Source organism: Agelaius phoeniceus, chromosome 5 (genome assembly GCF_051311805.1).
Source record: "Agelaius phoeniceus isolate bAgePho1 chromosome 5, bAgePho1.hap1, whole genome shotgun sequence".
NCBI classification, from domain to species: domain Eukaryota; kingdom Metazoa; phylum Chordata; class Aves; order Passeriformes; family Icteridae; genus Agelaius; species Agelaius phoeniceus.
This window is the reverse complement of record NC_135269.1, coordinates 38,336,366-38,355,689: the sequence shown is the minus strand read 5'-3', so window position 1 is coordinate 38,355,689 and position 19,324 is coordinate 38,336,366.

The following is a 19,324-nucleotide window of genomic DNA, read 5'->3' as shown; positions in this document are numbered from 1 at the left end:
GAAGGAGAAAGAATTGTCTGATGTGAATAATAAGGATCCTCATATCTCTTGTCCCTTGACAAGCTCCAGCAAAAAAAACTGAAGCAGTGTTTTTTAATAAATGAAAACAAGTTGTAGAAGGAGGAGGAGGGGTGAAGAGGAGGTTATATGCAAAGATCAAAGCATTCTTTTTAGATATTAATGCAAATCAGAAAAATAAGTACTTTTTGATGAGTGCATGTGTGAATATACAGCAGTCTCAGCAGAGGAAAGCTCATGGCATGTACAATTAGGTTTCACACTAAATGATGTTGCCAGGATGGGAAAGGGCTTCTTTTTACACAGTGCAGAAAGGTAACTGCTACAGGAAATGTGTATAATAGCATGTGTCCTGCGAGATTGCCAGTGGGCAAAGTCATAATTGCACCAATGCAAATGTATCATATTCCCTAATGAGCACTGTCAATGTAGGATTACAGCCTTCTAAAGTGGTCTGAGACCCTCCAGTGTATTTTTGGCATAATCTCTAATATAGACATGCAAAATTGACACTGACTCAGCTGCGAGTACAAAAACTTGGATAGCAAGGAGGAGGGGGGAAGAGAGGATGCGAGGATATTTTAGTCTCTGAGCTACTAATTTGTGACTATGTGTGTAGAACTGAAACTTCAAGACCACTAGTCAGAATTTTGCAAGACCATATAATAATTTTTATATAACTTTTTAAAAAAATTTACTTAAGATGTTGACTATAGCTCGGATGGAAACAATTCAGTCCTGTTTGGTGGGGCTGTTGGGAAAGAATCAAATGAATTCAGCCATACCTGACTACAATCTGCCTGTTAAAGACACAAGGCAGACAACTCTTAATCTGCAGCATGAGCAGCTAAGTACTAAATGAGACCATTAAGGGGCTGGTATAGTCCTAACCAGTACTGAGTATCTAACAAATACATGAGTACTTGCAAATGGATTTAGCCATCGCTCAATGTCCAGGTCCATTCAAAGCAAGTATGAGGAACAGGCCAGGTATCATGTCATCATTTTCTCAGATTTCAAGTTTTTCTCTCTTTTATGCTTTTCGTACCATAGGGTAGTGAAATTATCATCCTCCAATATTCTACAAGGGGCATCAGGATTTATAAAGTCAGGTGCTTTCAATAACAACACAGCTATAAAGAGATAAAAAGAAGTTTCAGATTATCCTTAAAAGACCTTTAGTCAAATATACTCTTGAAATATACTTATTTGTATAGTCAGTTATTTAATGTCAAAGTCATTTGATACGATATGGCTTTCTCATGAAATACTGGTAAAATACCCACATATGTGCCTGTGTGTAAACTAATGCACATTTAAATATGGAAGGCAAGTTACCCTTGGTTACTAATAACTATGCAGTACATCTCTAAATGATGCAGTAACTAAAGTAAATTGCACAGTACTATTTATATGCTAAATGTAAACTTCTCAACACAGAAGTAACTAAATTTGTGTAAAGATAAATGAATCAAAACTTGGGCAACTCTGATCAAACCCATGGATGTCAGCTTTAGGTTAAAGTCAAGTTCAGATAAGATGAGGGAATCTGGGCATTTGACTATTTTCAATATTAGCCTCAGATGGTTTACTTTGATGTTCTATTTCAAGAAGTGTAGCTTTCCTTGAAATAGGAAAAAAAAGAGAAATCACTCAAAATCTTATTAATTGAATATGCAATTTTGTGCAAAATTTTGTGCATGTCTTTCTCATCCTAGCTCAAGACCAAACTGCTAGTCATGTCTCTCAGACTGATTTAATATTCAGTTAAATTATAAAGTTTTTATTGTTTTTTTATTTGCCTGACTTGGTTGCCCATTGGCTTTTCACACAATGTTGCTAGAATATATTTGCAACGGGAGAAGAGGTTTCAGTGCATCAGAAACTGCAGCACCTCCAACTGGAAGACAAAAACATAAACAGGAGACTGTCATCTGTCAGCATCTAATTGACATTCATGTAACATTAAGGGACAGGAGTCATAGCAGTTGTCCTCAGCAAATAACAAGTAAACATCTTGTATAATTAATATTCAGCCTAACACTGTTCAGAGATTCAGTGGGTAGAAGAATTTTTTCATTAATTATTTTTCTTTAGAGTATCATTTGATTAATTTTTTATTAGGCACATGACATACCATAATTGTAAGATCAAAGTAATTGCTCTAGCTGGAAAGTTGAGATAATTGGTAGGACTCTGTTATCTGTTCATGTCCAGTGAAGTTATACATGCCTTTGCTAAGGGAGAAGATACATGATAACCCCAAGACATCTAAAGTTAGGCCTGATTAAATCTCTGGATAAATTCTGTCCATCTCTGGATATTTTTTTAAAAGGTTCATAGTTGTTTTGAAGTATCAGATCTTCACCTTTCTGTTCACACAGTTCATTATACACAGACAACCCCCTGAAGTACATGGGTGCCTTAAAAACAATCTTTTTCATTGGCCAGTCAAAATCATGGAATGAAATTCCACAGGGATTAAGAGCCATTTTAGAGCAAAAGCTAATTTACTTTCATTCCAAGTCTAAGGCATATTTTTTCAACCTTCCTTTATCCAGGATGAGCCCACAGAATAATGCACATAATATTTGTTCTAAAATCTCTTTTAAACAATTTCCCTCTGGGACAGAAGACGAGTAAATGAATAATATCAGGAAGATGCTAGCTAGGTTGCTTAATATGATTCTGGAAGAAAGAGCAGTCTCACATCGGTGAATTGGTATAAGCTGAACAGTATGCTGCAGGTTTATGAACCTGCAGCATACTCCTTAATCTTTAATGAAGTCACATATTTTCTTATTAAAAATACTGTTTCTTGGGTAGTGGTTTGTTGGTTTGGTTCTTGGGGATTTGGGGGTTCAGGGAGGGGTTTGCCTGCTTTTTTTAGAAGTGTAAACTGGAAAGCAGCAGGCTGTAATAAATTAATATCTCACTTCAATAATACATATAAAATATGTATAATATAATGTTTAAATAATGTTTACAGTTAAATGTGCTTTTAAAGAGAGCAATAAAGGAATCATCAAAGAGATAAAAATCTATTGTGCACATTTAAAAAAATTAATTATTTATAGCAAAACATGATTCAAGTTTCAATCTACAGTTTTGGAAGTATTTTTATGAATTATGAGGACTGTATGACAATTTCGTAGCTAGCCTAGATACCCAAGTGCACATAGTTTTGTTGAGATTTGGAAGCGTTATGATTCAGAAATAAAACACAATTTCTTCTTTAAGTAAGAGAGCACAAATAAAAATTTCAGAACATCTGCAATTTTTAAGTGTCTAAGATTTCCTGGCATCCTCCACTAGAGAGTGCTTTTCTTCTCCAGCTTCTCCTAAGGCCTATATATATTTTTTTTTAATTGATATTTGATATTAAATTTTCCATGTTTCTTTTAAAGAGTTTGTCTAATTTTATTGCGACACACTTGACTCTACCTAGTAATGCCAAGTGGTACCCATTGAAATGATACTGTCTCCAATATATCCAAGTTCTCAATGGAATGTAAGAACCATTCTGATGTCACCATGTATCTTGTTACTGTAAAATGTTGATCCAAATTTGACAAAGTTGTAAGAACTAAAATTTTGGCTGTGTGATCTTAAAGCTTTCTGGAGGCAGTGATTGCTGTTTGTTTTGAGTTGGAAACGAAATTCTCTCAAAATTTGATCTGCCCTGAGTACTATTCCATTCTAGTTGCTGGCTGGAATGCTCATGGGCCATTCCATCAGGTCAAAAGTGTATGATTTATTGCAAAAGTAGGAGGGCTTCCTTAGAACTTCTGTTCTTAGCAGCAGGGAGTCATAATGTGTCAGGATGGAATACAGGGAACTTCCTCTTCCCTGTTTAAAAGGGAAGTTCAAAAGGAAATATTGAAACAGGTATGAGTGAAAAGGAAAATGTTAGTAACATGAGACAGAACAGGCATTAATACCCTGATTCAGTCTGACTGCAAAAAGAAAAACTGAAGTACAGCAGTCAAAGGGGGAGAACATGAGACTAGACAAAAAGTGGTCAGGGAAACAGGAGGAGATGGCAATAGAAGAATGAGGGTCTGTGGACAGTAAAGTAAACATTCTCATTTGGAAAAGAATGCCAAATACTTTGTGGGTTGAAAAAAACATGTTCCAATTTGCTGAGCAGCAAATAATTTAATTCAAACCAAGAAGTAAATGAAACTCCCCTCTGCAATTTATAATCTGGAGAAATAAAAATGAGAGGCCAACATTTAGTAATTATTTCTCTTAATGCTACTTCAGGGACTCCAGTCCTACTCTCCCAGTCACATGGGCTCCCTCACCAGCACCTAGGGGACACAATGATTAAAGGCAAGGAAAATAATTGTGCTTATTAACCTTGATTTTTTTAATTGATAAAAAAAGGAAAAGGCAAATTAAAAACAGAGCACAAACAAAAGGAATGGCTATTTCATTTCAATTGTTTTTATTTATAATTTTTTGGAAAGGATTTAGTGAAGACTGCGTCACTGTGTGTGGTCTAACCATATGGAGAATATCTACTTCTTCCGAGTAGGAACAACTCTTTTCTTTACAGAAGTAACAAGGATAGTTCATAGCTTATGGATCAGCAATTCCAGCAAAGGATTGATCAGATCTGTTTAATGTATCACAGACAATCTAACCTGTAGGGTTATAGATGATCAATGGATAGAAACTTTAAGTCTTGCAAAATCTGAAAAGTGGTTCTGTAAAAACAAGTTACTTGGGTAGTTGTCTGTCTTGGTTTCAGCCAGAGTTAATTTGTCCACAGTTGCTCTGAAGAAGCAAACCTGGAGCTGTGTGGGCATGTCTAGGCAGTTATTCTATACCACCTCATGTCATTGCTGGGGAGCAGAAATTAGGGACTCTAGCTTCTGAGAAGTGAGTGTGGCTTGCAGTTGGGGAAAAGTGTGGTGTAAGGAGGCTCTGTCTGCCTTTGTGTTTCATTGTTCTGGGCCTGGTGAGCATATGTGCATGGAAATCACCCTTTATTTGTACACTTTTGTTATTAGTATTGTTGCTGTTACTGTTTGTTTTCCTATCTCATGGCTGTTTCCATTAAATTGCTCTTATCTCAACACATAATCTCTGCCTTTTGTCTCCCACTGGAGGGAGGGGAGGGGACCGGCTTGTGGTTTTCTTTTCAGTGGGAGTATGAAATTGGAGAGTGCCATTCCTAAAACGTGACCTTGTCACAAATAATAATCACATAGATATGTCTCACTAGTCCTATGAATATAAAAAAATTATTCTCTCTAATGTTCTTAGTTACCCTTAATATTGAAATTTAAATAGTAAATCAGTATCCTGCTAGGTAATTTAAAATAGGTATATCAGTGGATAAGAAATTGTCTGGATTGTCAACTCAAGGAGCTGTGTCAATGGTTCAATGTCCAAATGAAGATCAGTGACCAGTGGCATTCCTGGTGGTTTGGAATCGGAATTAGTGCTGTTTTACATCATCAGTGGTGACATGGACAGTGGAATTGAGTGCACCTTCAGCAAGGTTGCTGGCAACACTGAGCTGCGTGGTGTGGTCACCATGCTGGACGGATGGGATGCCACCCAGAGGGACCTTGACAGGCTCGAGAGCCTGTGGGACTGTGCAAACCTTGTGAAGTTCAACAAGGCCAAGTGCAAAGCACTGCACCTGGATCAGGGCAATTCCAAGCATAAATACCGGCTGGGTAGAAGATGGATTGACAGTGACCCTGAGGAGAATGACTTGAAGGTGCTGTTGACAAGAAGCCGGGTGCAGCCCAGGAAGCCAGCCATATCCTGGGCTGCATCAAAAGAAGTGTGGTCATCAGGTGTGGGGAGGTGATTCTTCCCCTCTGCTCTGGTGACACTCCACATTGTGAGACTCCCTGGAGTACTGTATCCTGCTCAGGAGAATATGGATCAGTAGGAGCAAGTCCAAAGGAAGGCCACAAAGATGGTCATGGCACTGAAGCACCTCTTCTGTGAGCACATGTTGAGAGACCTGAGGTTGCTCACCCTCAAGAACAGAAGGGTCCAAGGAGACTTTAGAGCAGCCTTTTAGTACCTAACAGGGGCTAAGAGGACCTAACAGACCCAAAGAGGGACTTTTTACCAGGGCAAGTGGTGATAGAGCAAGGGGGAATGGCTTCAGACTGAAAAGAAATAGGTTTAGGTTAGATGTGAAGAAATTGCTGTCTGTACAGTGAGGCACTGGAACAGATTGCCCAGAGAATTTGTGGTGGCACCATCCCTGGAGATGTTCTAGGCCAGTTTGGATGAGGCTCTGAGCAACCTGGTCTAGTCAAAGGTGTCCCTGTCCATGGCAGCATGATTGTAGCAAATGGATCTTATGTTAAAAAAATCAATTTTGCTTGCTCTGTCCTCCAAAAACTGACTGGCTGCCCCCCCATTTCCTGGCTGCCACACAGTCTGACTCCTGTGTCATGTTTCCAGTGATGTGTAACAGTTCATTCCCTCCTTATAGCAAACTTCATCAGATCTCTGCAGGAAACCCTTGTTCCAAGAGGAGCCAGGCAAAACTTGAGAGCCAGTGTCTGTGTTGGTCACAGTATGGTTATGAGAGTCAGCAGTCCTCTTCTAAGTCCAGTTGTACCTATCCAATAAGATGCAGATTCCTTGAGATGTCCAGATACTGTGCTTTTCTTTGAGATAAAACAAGAGCTGTAACACAATGGAGTAGTGTTCAGATTCCTTTCTTGACATTTGAGATATTTGCACAAGTTTTCCTCAGATGTGTGCACACTTTCAGCATTTACAGTGAGGGAAAAAAAAAGAGAAAAAAAACGGCACTGTAAATGCCATGTCACAGAAAATGGTCAAAAAATCACATTGCTACTTATTCTATTCAAGTAGCATATAATCAGACATTTGTGTAAAATAAACTTCTCATCCTCCAGCTTTAGAAACTACATAGCACATAAGGTAAAGATTTAATTACTTTTAATTTTCACCAGTCTAGGCCTTATCATAATTTCTGAGTTTCTTCAAATGTTGGCAGGTGAATATATGGGATATAATAATCTAGGTGTGAAAGGATTGTGCCTTTTAAAAGTAGCATAGTTACAGAAAACCTGTTTCTTAGATTGCTTTAAGAAAAACTGCTGAATCTGACCCAGTATTCTTCATAATACTAATATAATATATGTAATTTATGTAATAAAATGGATTTTTACAGACTGGACAGGTAGGATTGGATATAATGGTCATTTATCACGCAGGTGAAAGGCCACCTCTCTTGATACTAATGAAGTGCTGGAAACTTCCAGTTTGGTGTATGCGTGTCTCAAAACAATTTGTAAACCCTAAGATCATAGTGTGATTTGCTGCAATCTTTGAGATTTTTCCCTTCATAGTGACATTTCTAGTTCCTTTTGACTCCCTTTCCTCTGTCCACAGGTCCTGGGAGTATCATCCCTCTCCTCACTTATTCACAGTGCTACAATCTGAAATGAATGGAACTTTCAGTTCCAAAAGCATTTTATTTCAAAGCTCTAACATCTTTGCTCCTTTGTGGATGTGTCCACACACTATCATAGTCCTGGGATGAGCCCCTGGATAGGAGTGCAGGCTTTATACATCATGGATGAATTCAGACTGGTGTCTGGGGAAGTCCATCTGGCTACAAGTGGAAGTGAGTATGGCTACTTGCCCTGGGATCTCCAGGATAAGAAGGCAGCTATGAACTCTGCTGGGAGTTTTCCAGGAGTCCAGAAACAGAAAATCTACCAGGAAAGTGCTGAACTAATGAACCACTTACACTTTGTGGTTTCTGGCTGATACAGCTCCTGACCTTTGACTGACAGCTTGATGCTTGTTGCCTAGGCAACTCTGCTACCACCATAATTCCTCTGCTGCAGCAAATCTGTCCCAGGCCACATACCTACACATTCCTTGCCATGCTGTTCCAAGTCACCCCACTCCCTCACCATGCTGTGTCACAGCTACTTTGCTCTTCATGTTCATTAGACCTTGCCAGAGATGAGCAGCACATGCAGTTCTGATTCCAGGAACTGTGAAGTTCAAATAGTAGAAAAAGAAGATAAATCCAAGTAGAAGGCTCAGTCTCAAAGACCCCAGGGAATGCTTAGTTTCGGTCAGGATGCTCACTAGGTGTCACTGTTCTCCAGAAATAAACGTGTGAGCACTTTTTTCTGCCTGCGAGTATGCTGGGTCTTTAGCCATGTGCAGCAATTCATATTTTCAGAAGCTGAGCTCATCTAAAAAGCTTCCATAGTACAGCAAAAGGTTCTCCAAACTCTTTACTTCACTTAAACTGTCTGATTTTCCACTCATTAATCTTCGAGTAAACAAAGAACAACTTCTCTTAAATTTGAACAGAGGGATCCTGACATTTTTCAGTTTTTATAATACCTAACCATACTTTATGACTTTAGAAATGGAGTGATCTCAAAATGAGCAGTGCAGCCTTTTACACTGCATGGCTGCTCGTGTTCTTAACATTTTTTCACTCTGAAGATAAGGAAAATATTTTTGATGACGCTTTTCTCTGAGTACTTAATTCTGGGCTCTCAATTTCCTATGTCTAAATTATAAGATATTTTTCTTAGGCTTCTTATATGATGATTAGAGAGTAGCTGTGTCACCTGCTATGGTTCAGAAAGGAAGCATAATTCACATCCCTCTGAAAGGACCTTTTCTTTTTCCTGTGAGTACATCTGCAGCTTAGAGGAAGCTGATTTCCTTTACCTGAGGACATAAAGTTACATGATTAAAATTTGCCAATGTGAGTGCCCCCAGACATACTGGAGTGTGTTGTATCCATGTATTTTAAATTAGAAATTATGCTATGAGCAAGAAAACAGGTAGGAAGAAGAGACAGATGAGTTACTAGAGAGGTAATCATCTGTGAAGAGGATAATGTGGTGAATCACTCTTGTGTTAAGCTAGGCTCTTTGGAAAATATTTCAGAGCGCTGTATGTTTGCAAGCAGGCTACAGCATGGAGTCACTAATAATTGCCAGATTTGGCACTCCTTTCTTCACATTTGCTAAATCAATAAACATTTCAGAAAAAAAGCCCAACCCACCAGTCACCCAAGTGTGTCCAGAACATCATTACTGCATAACAGCATGTTTCAACGTGGGGGGTCAGGCTGCTGACTTGAAGCAGTTAGCTTAGGTGCTCCAACTGCCTCATGCAGAGCCTACTGCTCTCTGGTGACTCCTTTATTTTTTATATAGAGAAACTAGGCTGTGAATCGTCCTCAAGAGTGCAGTTCAACAGCATTTTAAGCTGATCTAAATCAGTGGTGTGGCAAATCCCACCTCCACCTCCAGCTATACATTCCTGCTCTTTCTCCCTCGTGTCTGGTAGGTGGTGATTTGGTTCTTTAAAGAAATCAATCCAGAAGAAAAAATCAGAGTAGTTTTCTACCTTGAATAAGCTCCCTGAAGAGATGTGATGTTTTACCATATTGCTAGTGAAGGGGTAACCTGATGATGTGCCACCAGGATGACAGAAGACCCAAGCCATCATGGTTTGGCTTTGCTCAGACTGCTGGGGTCCTTCCCCTTAAGGAGATGCCTGAATCGGTCTGTGCCAGGCAATGGGAGCTCCACTCTCACTCACAGAATCATGGAAGGTTCACATTGACAGGGACCTTAAAGATCATCCAGGTCCAGCCCCCCTGCCATGGTCAGGGACACCCTGCACTTGACCAGGTTGCTTAAAGCCCCATCCAACCTGACCTTGCAGACTCCTCTCCTTGCAGTCCTTTTCCCAAACACACCTCCTGAAAAGTAAAGCTTCCAGGGCAGATTCTGGCTCCTGGCTCTAATGAAGTAACAAGTCTTTCTTCAGCACAGCATGGGAAGGGTTTCTCTCAATGGAGAAAGGGTGGGAGGGGGTGGAACAGACAATCATATTCCCTTGTGAGCAAAACATTAAAGCACAACTAAGCTGTATGGCAGGGAAGACTAAAAGAGCAGTGATGCATTTCTCTGAGTCGCTACAGCTTCCTCAGGGCCACTTTGGCTCCCACTTTGGTTACAAACTGGAAGATTGCAAATGGCTTGGAGTCGTCTTCCTTTTTTAAGCTCCAGTTCTAACCAAGTACAGCTTGCGCAGATCAAGGGACCTCTCTCTACATATTTTGAATTATGCAAAGCAATTACTCTTCATTAACAGCTTGTCTAATTCAATTTCCAAAGATCAAACTGTTTCCTTATTAGATGACCAAAGTAAAAACAAAAACCCAAACAAACCTCTTCAAACTTGTATGTGACTGTGAACTGTATATATCAACTAAACTCTGGAGTCATTACTACTTACCTCAGCTTGTCATCTGCTCTCATTTTATCCACAAAATTCATGTCAGTCTTGACATCCTATCAGAACATTTCATGGATGGTCTTTTGCACTACAAAGTGCCGAGTACTATGGGAGATTGATTCTTTACTTCCATAGAAGCAACTAGGAAAAGGACAGAAATCAAAGCCTTTCAACCCATAGCATCAAGAGTCTTACATGAATTGAAATTCTTGTCATGTGGAATTTCTCAAAGAAATTCAGAGATTTCATTGAAATTCCTTAGCCATCTTGAAATACACTGGTAGTTGTCAGATTTGCATTGGTGGGTGCCTTCACCAACCACCTTTAGGTTTTGTCTGCAGGATGCTGGTTTCTAAGATCACATATTCACAATAGCATTAATTGATAGGCTACAAACAAACAATTCTCTACTCTTCTTATCCATGTCTGCGAGCCTATGCTACTTAAATATATTCAGTCTAGGTCTGTATGTCTCCTTGGTTACCCTTCATTGCTGAGAAATAAATGCCAAATACAGAGGTTTTGAAGGCCCACAAGCATTTGCCAGAGACTTATAACTCTGTGGTCTGTGATGGAGGTATTTATCCTTGCCTGCATTTAAGAAGGCTAAAAATCAAATAAATTCTGGGGTTCTTTTTCCAATTAAGCCATTTCTGGTTCCCTGCTCTGATATCACTGCATTCATATAAAACTATATCTAATGAACTAGAAGGCACTCAATAAATAGGCATAAGGAAGGGTGGAAGACAATATAGTTCCTGACTGTGGCTCACATTCAAAGGAAATGGATGGTCTTTCTTTATTATCCTACTCCTATTTATTCTTAGAGTGCTGGAAACTTTCTCATATTCAGGGGGTGGAGAGTGCAGGAAATTGATAGAAATGTAAAATTGTGTCAAGATTTGCCAGAGTTCATAGGACTGGAACAGAGAATCTGGAGAAAAGGAAGTAAGACAGAAAGCAGGGTGGTCTTGAAATGTCAGTCGGGATGTGAAGGTCATGATCTAAATTCCTTTGGTTTTCATTCCCATCAGGGATTTGGTCCAAATTCTTCAATTTCTCCAGACAGTGCCCTGACCAAGGATATCTTTCCTCTCTTTTAGGTTCTTTCTGTAAAAATACTGCACTTTTCATGAGTGCATCTCACTAGGCCCTCATTTGCAAACAGAATATTTGATGGGTTTTTTTAAAATTCTTTTCAGTTCAACATAATAAAATATATAAATGTAGTGAGTATTGCAATTATGTTCCTTACCAGAGTTTCCTGTCTGTTCTTAGGCTGCCTTTAGTCAGACCTTTATACACCTTGCTGTTTCAAACCTTTTTTTTAAAGAAAAGCTGAGGACTGAGTTGCTGTGTGAATAAGTAGCTGTTTAGCAGCCAAAGAGTTCCTGCTTGTTTTCAACTTGTCATCTAAGGTGCGGTTCAGAAACTTGAGAGGTTTTTACTGGCAGAACCTTGACAAAAATATTGCTTCAGACATCTCATAAAAAACATTTTAGAAAAAATACGGAGAACACTGAATTTGTGAGAACTGTAGATACAGGGCCTTTAAGGCTTCGTGGTCTTCTTGTACTTCTTGTATTCAGATGATGTCATTCATAAGAGGTGTTTTTTCCTACACTAGTTCTTGGGAAACAGTCTAGCCACGGAGCTTGACCCATGAAATACAAAGGAAGAAGTTACCAACTCTTCTGGAGGAAGTCATATCCGCATGGGGGGCAAGGGGGAAGAGAGATAATATTTGGCCAACCAGGCAAGTCAAACGGCATATACGGAGTTTGGTCACCCTAAGTTTCCTCTGCTATGAATGCATGAAAACAGGTACTGATATACAACCCTTCTGGCCATAGCTGGGCTACATTAAATGTCAAAGGAGCCCCTTATTCTCCTGCTCTGACTATAGAGAGAGTTTAAAACAACCATTTTCCTCACATGGATTCTCTGTCCAATGAGAATCTACATCACATTAGCTGCCCCTCAATACTTGTAAGACAACAAGTTCAAAGGGAGTATTTTCTTCTCTGTAAGTATTGAAGAAAAGTAAGATTTAATAACTCATCCAGGGTCACCCAAGGAGTCTGTGACCGAGACAGATATTTAGGCAATGCAAAGCCTATTTCAGCACTTTTAATATGAGGCAATCTTACCTTTCCCTGTAAAGCTTTCTTGATCTGTTGTGTTTTATTTTTATATAACTTAAAAGGAAGATTTTGAGAGTAGACTCATTTATTAGAACTCATCTGAAAAGAGTAAGTTTCACAGACTAAATTAGTTTCTGAGTATCAGTTTTGGTGTTTCTTATGCATTTACCATTTTAAAATTGTGGTACTACTTCACAATAGAACAAAGATTTCCTTTTTTCCCAGTGAATCAATGCAGATGATTGCTGAATATGTTCCGTTGGCATTTCCATTTTATTATAAAATTATTCATACTTTGGTCTTTTGGGAGGAGAAGGTTGTGACTGAAAGATGATTTGCTTGGCAAATGAGCAGACTCTCCATACTGCAATTTTTCCTTCTTCAAGCCCAGATGCTTTTAAGACTTTACAGTGCTGTCTCACAAATGTGAAAAGGCATATTCTCTCCCTACAGGCTCCTTGTGCTCCTCATCCATTGATCTAAGTACCTCTGCCCTTGACTCCAGACTGAAGGCTTCCTTTGACAGTGATTGATGGCCACCCTCTCACAGGAAGAATGACTAACTCCGACCTGTGAGTATTGGAGGCGCTACAGAATATATCTGCTGTGCTATTTATTTTGGGAGGCGGATGTGTGCCCACATTTTTATTCTTGGAATAAACATTCTGACATTTTCTGGCAGGTGTGAATGCTGTAACATACCAGCAGGCAGAAAAAAACCTGAAACGACAGCTTCTAACCTCTCTGATGGAAACAAACTGACTGTTACTAATGTGAAAATTGTACACCCTCACCAGATTTCATATGAATCGTATCACTTGGAAAGCCAGATTTTGATCATAAGGGTCCCCTGGCAGCCCAAAAGATATGAATATTTTTTTAAATGGTGCCTACTTGCTCTTCAAAACCAAATCCAAACCACAGGACAACTGCATAATGAATTATGTAAATTTTAAACCTCAACTTGATTGTGGCCAACTCGTTTTGCCAATAGTCTGAAAAGATTATCCCTAATGTGTAAGTGACAGCATGCAGAACCCTTCTGAAACCTCTTTCAGCTGTTGTCTCATCAAAAGTGCATTGGTGTAGCCGGCCTGATGCAAAGAGACAATTTCACTTTCTATTTAGTTAAAGATCAGCAAAAATTAGTCTTAATTTTACATTGCTTTTTTCCAACACTTGCCTAGAAATTTACATAAGAACTTTTGAAATAAATATGTAAGAAAACCTGTTACAATAATAGTTCCTTCCACATTATTTAATAAGAGATGTCTTGACTGTGCTGTCTTAGAAACTAACAGTATATATATATATATATATATATATATATATATATATATATATATATATATATATAAAACATTCAAAATCAGTGATGGGACATTTCCTTTTTACCCTGAATCCCACATATGCATAATTCTAGATTATAAATAGTAACTATTTTGATTGTCATTGGTCCATTGAGAGATAATCTCAAATTTTGAATTAAATGAAATCTTGGCATAGCACAAATCTTCTCGTGTCAACCAGGACAACGTACAAGAAATAGAAAAATATAGGAATCAAAATAGGAAAATTATAATAAATTACAGTATATAGGGCAGAATAAAAAGAGTTCTGGATGTATTTCAAGAAAGTCTTATTAATTAAAATATTCCCCTAATGATATGTGCTGTATTAACAGTTATATCTACTCCTCTATTACTCAAAGAACATTTTGGTTGTGAAAAATTGCAGCTTAAAAATTAATCTATTCCATATGAGTCCAGCAGCATAAGTCAATAGGTACCCACTTTGGACAAGTACACACAGAACAATTTGTCCAAGAAAATGTCCATTGAATCATTTCAGTGCTTTAACACTACCACAAGAACAGAGTATCCTGAGAAGCCAAGGTTGAGATGTCTGACTGAATGCATAAAAGACTCTCTCACTGACCTATTTCAGTGCTTCAGAAGTCACTTCACTGCTCTGTGCCTCAGTTCCCCATTTCTGTAACTATCATGCCTTTTCACTGTGATAGTCTTCAAGACCTGAGTTATAGTTTTTATCACAACAAATATTTGAGGTTCAGTTTGGGAACTGGTGAAGTTCTGTTTGTATAGCATTTCTGGAACAATACCGTTTCCAGAATGTGTTGCTATTCATATGTGACTGAATAATAAATAATCAGATGTGAATAACTATGGCTAAGAACAAATGGGCTCATCTCTGCACAGATGCCTTGTTCGTAAGCAAATTGTTCATATGCACAAATGTCTGAGAGCACAACTGAGCTGAAAAATATTTAGCATTTGAATGAATGTAGGACTGCCAAACCACAGTGTCAGACCACCAACATTCATGGCATTGGTATAAAATCCAAATATTAAGAAATACTACATTTTTTGTTTCTTTTTATAGGTCTTCTGGTTTTTGAGCCTGACATGATCTTTTTTTTCCATCTTTCCTCAACAACTAGAGCTATTCATAAATGGAATTTCTATCCTCAACACAGAAAAAAAACCCCATTAAACACAAAACCATTAAATTATTAAAAAGTGTTTTGGAATATAATATCTAAAGAAAAATAAAAGTAGGTATGAAAACACAGGCATTTTTCATTCTGAAAACGTTAAAATACTTAAATAATTTGAAGTCCAGATGAACTTTTCAACTTTATTAAAGTAGGAAAGTGGAAATTATTTTCTCTAAGCAATAATCATTAATCTATGATCATAATGGTGATGATGATGATGTATTTTCCAGGAGCAAGCAATACAGGTAAATATTTTCCTATCTATGTGCATGAGATTTTGAGGTTGATTTTTAAAAGTAAAACATTTTCACTTTCATGATAACAGTCTGTGTAAATCAGAAGAATTTTCCATTTCAATGAGATCCACAGCATTTCTGAACCATCATGTAACCTTCCATTACTGCACTTCAATATTGCTCTGAGAGAAAAGTTGCCATGGGGTCAGGTGTAGATATGCAATGGAGAAGTGCAATAAATTGTCCTCTTTCCTTTCCCATTGCCAACATTTACACTAGTGATAGGCGCTGTCTACCACATCATAGGATATGACCACAGGCTGTGCAGTGCCTGTCATTCAGGTCTGTGCTGGTTCTTGTTGGGAGAACTATGCAGCCAGATTTAGGAGGTCACAGCACAGTTTTCTGTCAGGTCACTGGCTCAACTACATGATAATGGGCAATTTTCTGCACTGCCTCTGCAACAGTCAGACACCTTAATGAGTTGTCCTTTAGTTTTCAAAGCTCCTGGGATGACTTCTTTCAGAACAGCAGCAAATTTGTGAAACTGTCTTCTCATCAACACTGTGAGTCAGTGCTTGTCTATGGAGCCAATGGAGAGAAACATCCACATCTAATTAGAAGGATTGAAATACAGGAGTTATAAGGGCCTAGATTGTCTTGCCTTGCTGTGTTACCTCTCTAATCTCCCACTCCCCACTTGCATAGAGATCCAAATGTGATGCCCTGGAGAGTGGAAAGTTTGAGTTATTCTTTGTTCTCTTTAATGCAAAATGCATGTTACTGTAAGGTATGTGGTAAGTCAGGCGTGGGGGCCATTTGCATACATCCTGCTAAGCCTTCATTCTCTCAAAAAAGAGTGGAAATAATACTCCTATCCTTTCTTAAGAGTGAACATGCATGAGTACATTTGTTCAGTCTATATTCTGCATGTCTGGAGTGGTACCCTGTTCTTAGAGATTATTGTCAAAGGAAGACACCCAGCCTGAAACACAGAAAGATGTATGGCTAACACTGAAGACAGACCTCAAGCAGTTTTCCACAGGAACAAGTTATGCCTCTAGCAGTTCTTATTGAATACTGTAAAGTAAACATTTATATTGGCTTTTCTTTTGCATTTACATGGGCTGTGTATTCTCCACGTGCAATACAGCCAGCTAATCTGAATGGAACAAAAACATTTATTTTTCTTCACATTTCTCTATGTACCAAGTCCTTCCAAATAAATACTCAGCTGAAAGGTCTTGTGCTATTCGGGAAAACAAATAAATCAAATTAATGAATTGATTTGAATGCCAGAAAGATCTATCATTTCTGTGTTCTAAGAATATCCCACAAACAATTAAATGTTCGTGAAACAGAGGCAAGGCTGATAAAATGATGAGTCTCTCTGGCGCCAGGAATGGGCCTGGCTGAAAGCCAGCAACAGACTTAGCATTTAAAGCCCTACAGAAAGCATAAGTGACCCCAGAATGGATAAACTGAGGAAGAGCTTTCCTTAGCAGTTCACCATGCTTAATGTTCCTTTAGTCTTTGGCTTTGTTGCCTGGCTCAGACTTGCAGATGAATAACCATATGTATTTTTTGCGTCTTTACAACCCAGTAAAAATTAATCAGACATTTTGATTTTGATTGAATGATTTTTGACTTTTGAGTCAGTGTTCCTTGAACTGATAAAAAGTGATAAGGTGATGGAGAAAATTTCCCAGCACATCAGTGGAGAAGATACTGGGTACCATAAAATTTATTTGTTATGCATCGGTGCCATTAGCTCCTTTGAGTCCCAAAAATGGGCCATTCCACAATGAAGCAGGAGGCAGAAATGAGCTTCTGCCTTCACCGCCTGCTCCAAGTTGTGCCGTGATTTGGCCCATGGTCAGGGGATCAAGAAACACAGGAGATTTTCAGGGCAGAATGGAAAAAAAAAAAATTATCTAGCTTTTGGGATGTACAGCCCCCACTAAACCAATTTGATATGTTTTAAACTAGATTTACAGGCTTAAACTTTCTGGCAATGTAAATTATAGTAAGCAATGGGATTGAAGAAGTTGCTTTTTTCCTTTAAGGAATTCTTAATTGCCCTCTGCTAGCAATGGCACTATCGTTAATGATAGCAGAAGCAAGCCAAGATTATTATACTGCTGTAAAAAGGAAAAAGAAATTACCCAAAGAGGCTGAGAAAATTGCTTTACAGACATTGATGGGTGCTTTGCATCCATTGAAAATCACCCCTAGTAAACAGGCATCACTTGTAAATATCCCCAGACTGGGATCAAAATATCTTGCTTGTAAGATGTAAGCAAAACTTAATATTTTTAATATTTACAATGCATTAGTTACACACTTGTCAATTTTAATTTAAAAAGAAAAATCTGTGCTCCAGTTACTGAACTGAAACTTTAATCTCATTTGAAATGCTCTAGCCTTAGAGATTAAACTCTTTCTTCTACCTCTTGACTTCCTTCCTAATTTCTTTGTTTAAATAGAGCTATGTCCTCTTTCTCAGCCTTTTGCTCAGGAGGGATGCCCTCTGAGTAATGGGCAGGGCAGAGCTTTTGCTGATGCACTCATGGGAGTTGGAAATAGAGATGAAAGCCTAGCACAGGATGCCACTGCAGTTTCCTTCTGTAATTCCATGGGAAAATAGAAGAGTAAAATGCCTAGATTTGCTGAAAGGATTGCATGACTACTGTAGTAGAAAATTGCTGAATAATGTCACCCTTTAATTGCACCCTTTAATTCTATGTGACCAGGGCAGCCATCACAAAAAGCGTTAGAGTTATGGACTGTTCAGTTCAAGCAGAGGGAGCTGCAAGCAACCTCCAACATACCCACTCTCCCTGTAAGTACAGCTGGTCCTGCAGGTCACAACTGAGTGACTAACACTTCCATGGAGCCCTGTTCTTGCACTTAAATTCTCTTGTCTTGAGAATCCTGCCCCTTCTCCTTTCAAATATGGTGTAAACTCAGTGATAACTCTGCTGCTTCACTCGCTGATAACCTGCCCATAAGAACGAGCACACAAGTGCATAGGAGTTCTCCCATGCTGCAGAAGGTTGCTGTGTGTGATGGGGCTACTTCAGAATAAAATGCCTTGAAACAGTGTCTGACAAACAGAAATTATATTTTTTAATGTCCAAGTTTCTTATAAATCCCATCAAAATGTGTTTCAGGCACTTCACCTTCAGTCTACCATGAACCCTAATGTTCAGACATGAATCAGGATTCTTGTGAGGATCCTACAGCAAGATCACGTGCCCTTTCCTTGAGGGACATACCTCTTCAATGCGAACGAGGAAATCCATGTGTTCTGGGCATTCCAAATAAAATAATTCATAATTGTGTTTGTGTATATTCTATCTGGAAACAGTGGCTGGATCACAATCAGCACTTTCTTGTTTGGTACACCCTGTTGTCTGACAAGGTAGAACAGAGGTATTTTGGATCTTTGGAGTTAACACCCACTGTTTTTTTTCTCTGTAAAAGTGGAAGAAATCTTACAGTGCCATCAACATTTCCCTTTTTTTTATTTCAGGCTATCACTGGAGTTTACTTGGAATGATTACTGAAAAACTGGTTTTGGACATTTTGTGTTTACAGGTGGGTGGCTGATTTGTGTGATTTTTTATTTTAGCACACAGAAAGGTAGCTGAAACAAACATAAAATTCAGCAAACATAAATTGCTGTAAACCTGAGCATTAGACTCCTCAAAAGGAAACAAGAAATATTCTTACTAAGTTGTTAGTTTCAGAGATGAAAGATACATCCTGTATGCTGTAACTTGCAGGACTACCATCCTATGGCTCAGGTAATACCTGCTTATAAGTACTAGTAATAATTCTTAGAGTCATATGCAGTTAGTGTAAATGATCGCACCTTGTAGAGACTTTTATAGTAAGTTCTGTTGTTTTGTAACATCTGCTGAAATCTCTGAACTATGTTAGCTTTAGTTTACATTACAGCAAAAAGAAGAGGATACTTTTAAACTGCTCACTGCAGGTAGCATCTTGGTTAGTGTGGCATACTGTAATAGCTGAAAGAAAACAGTTTTGGAGATGATGTGGTGTCCTCAGGAGTTCTAAAAGAATGGATAAAGCTTCCAGTGTTG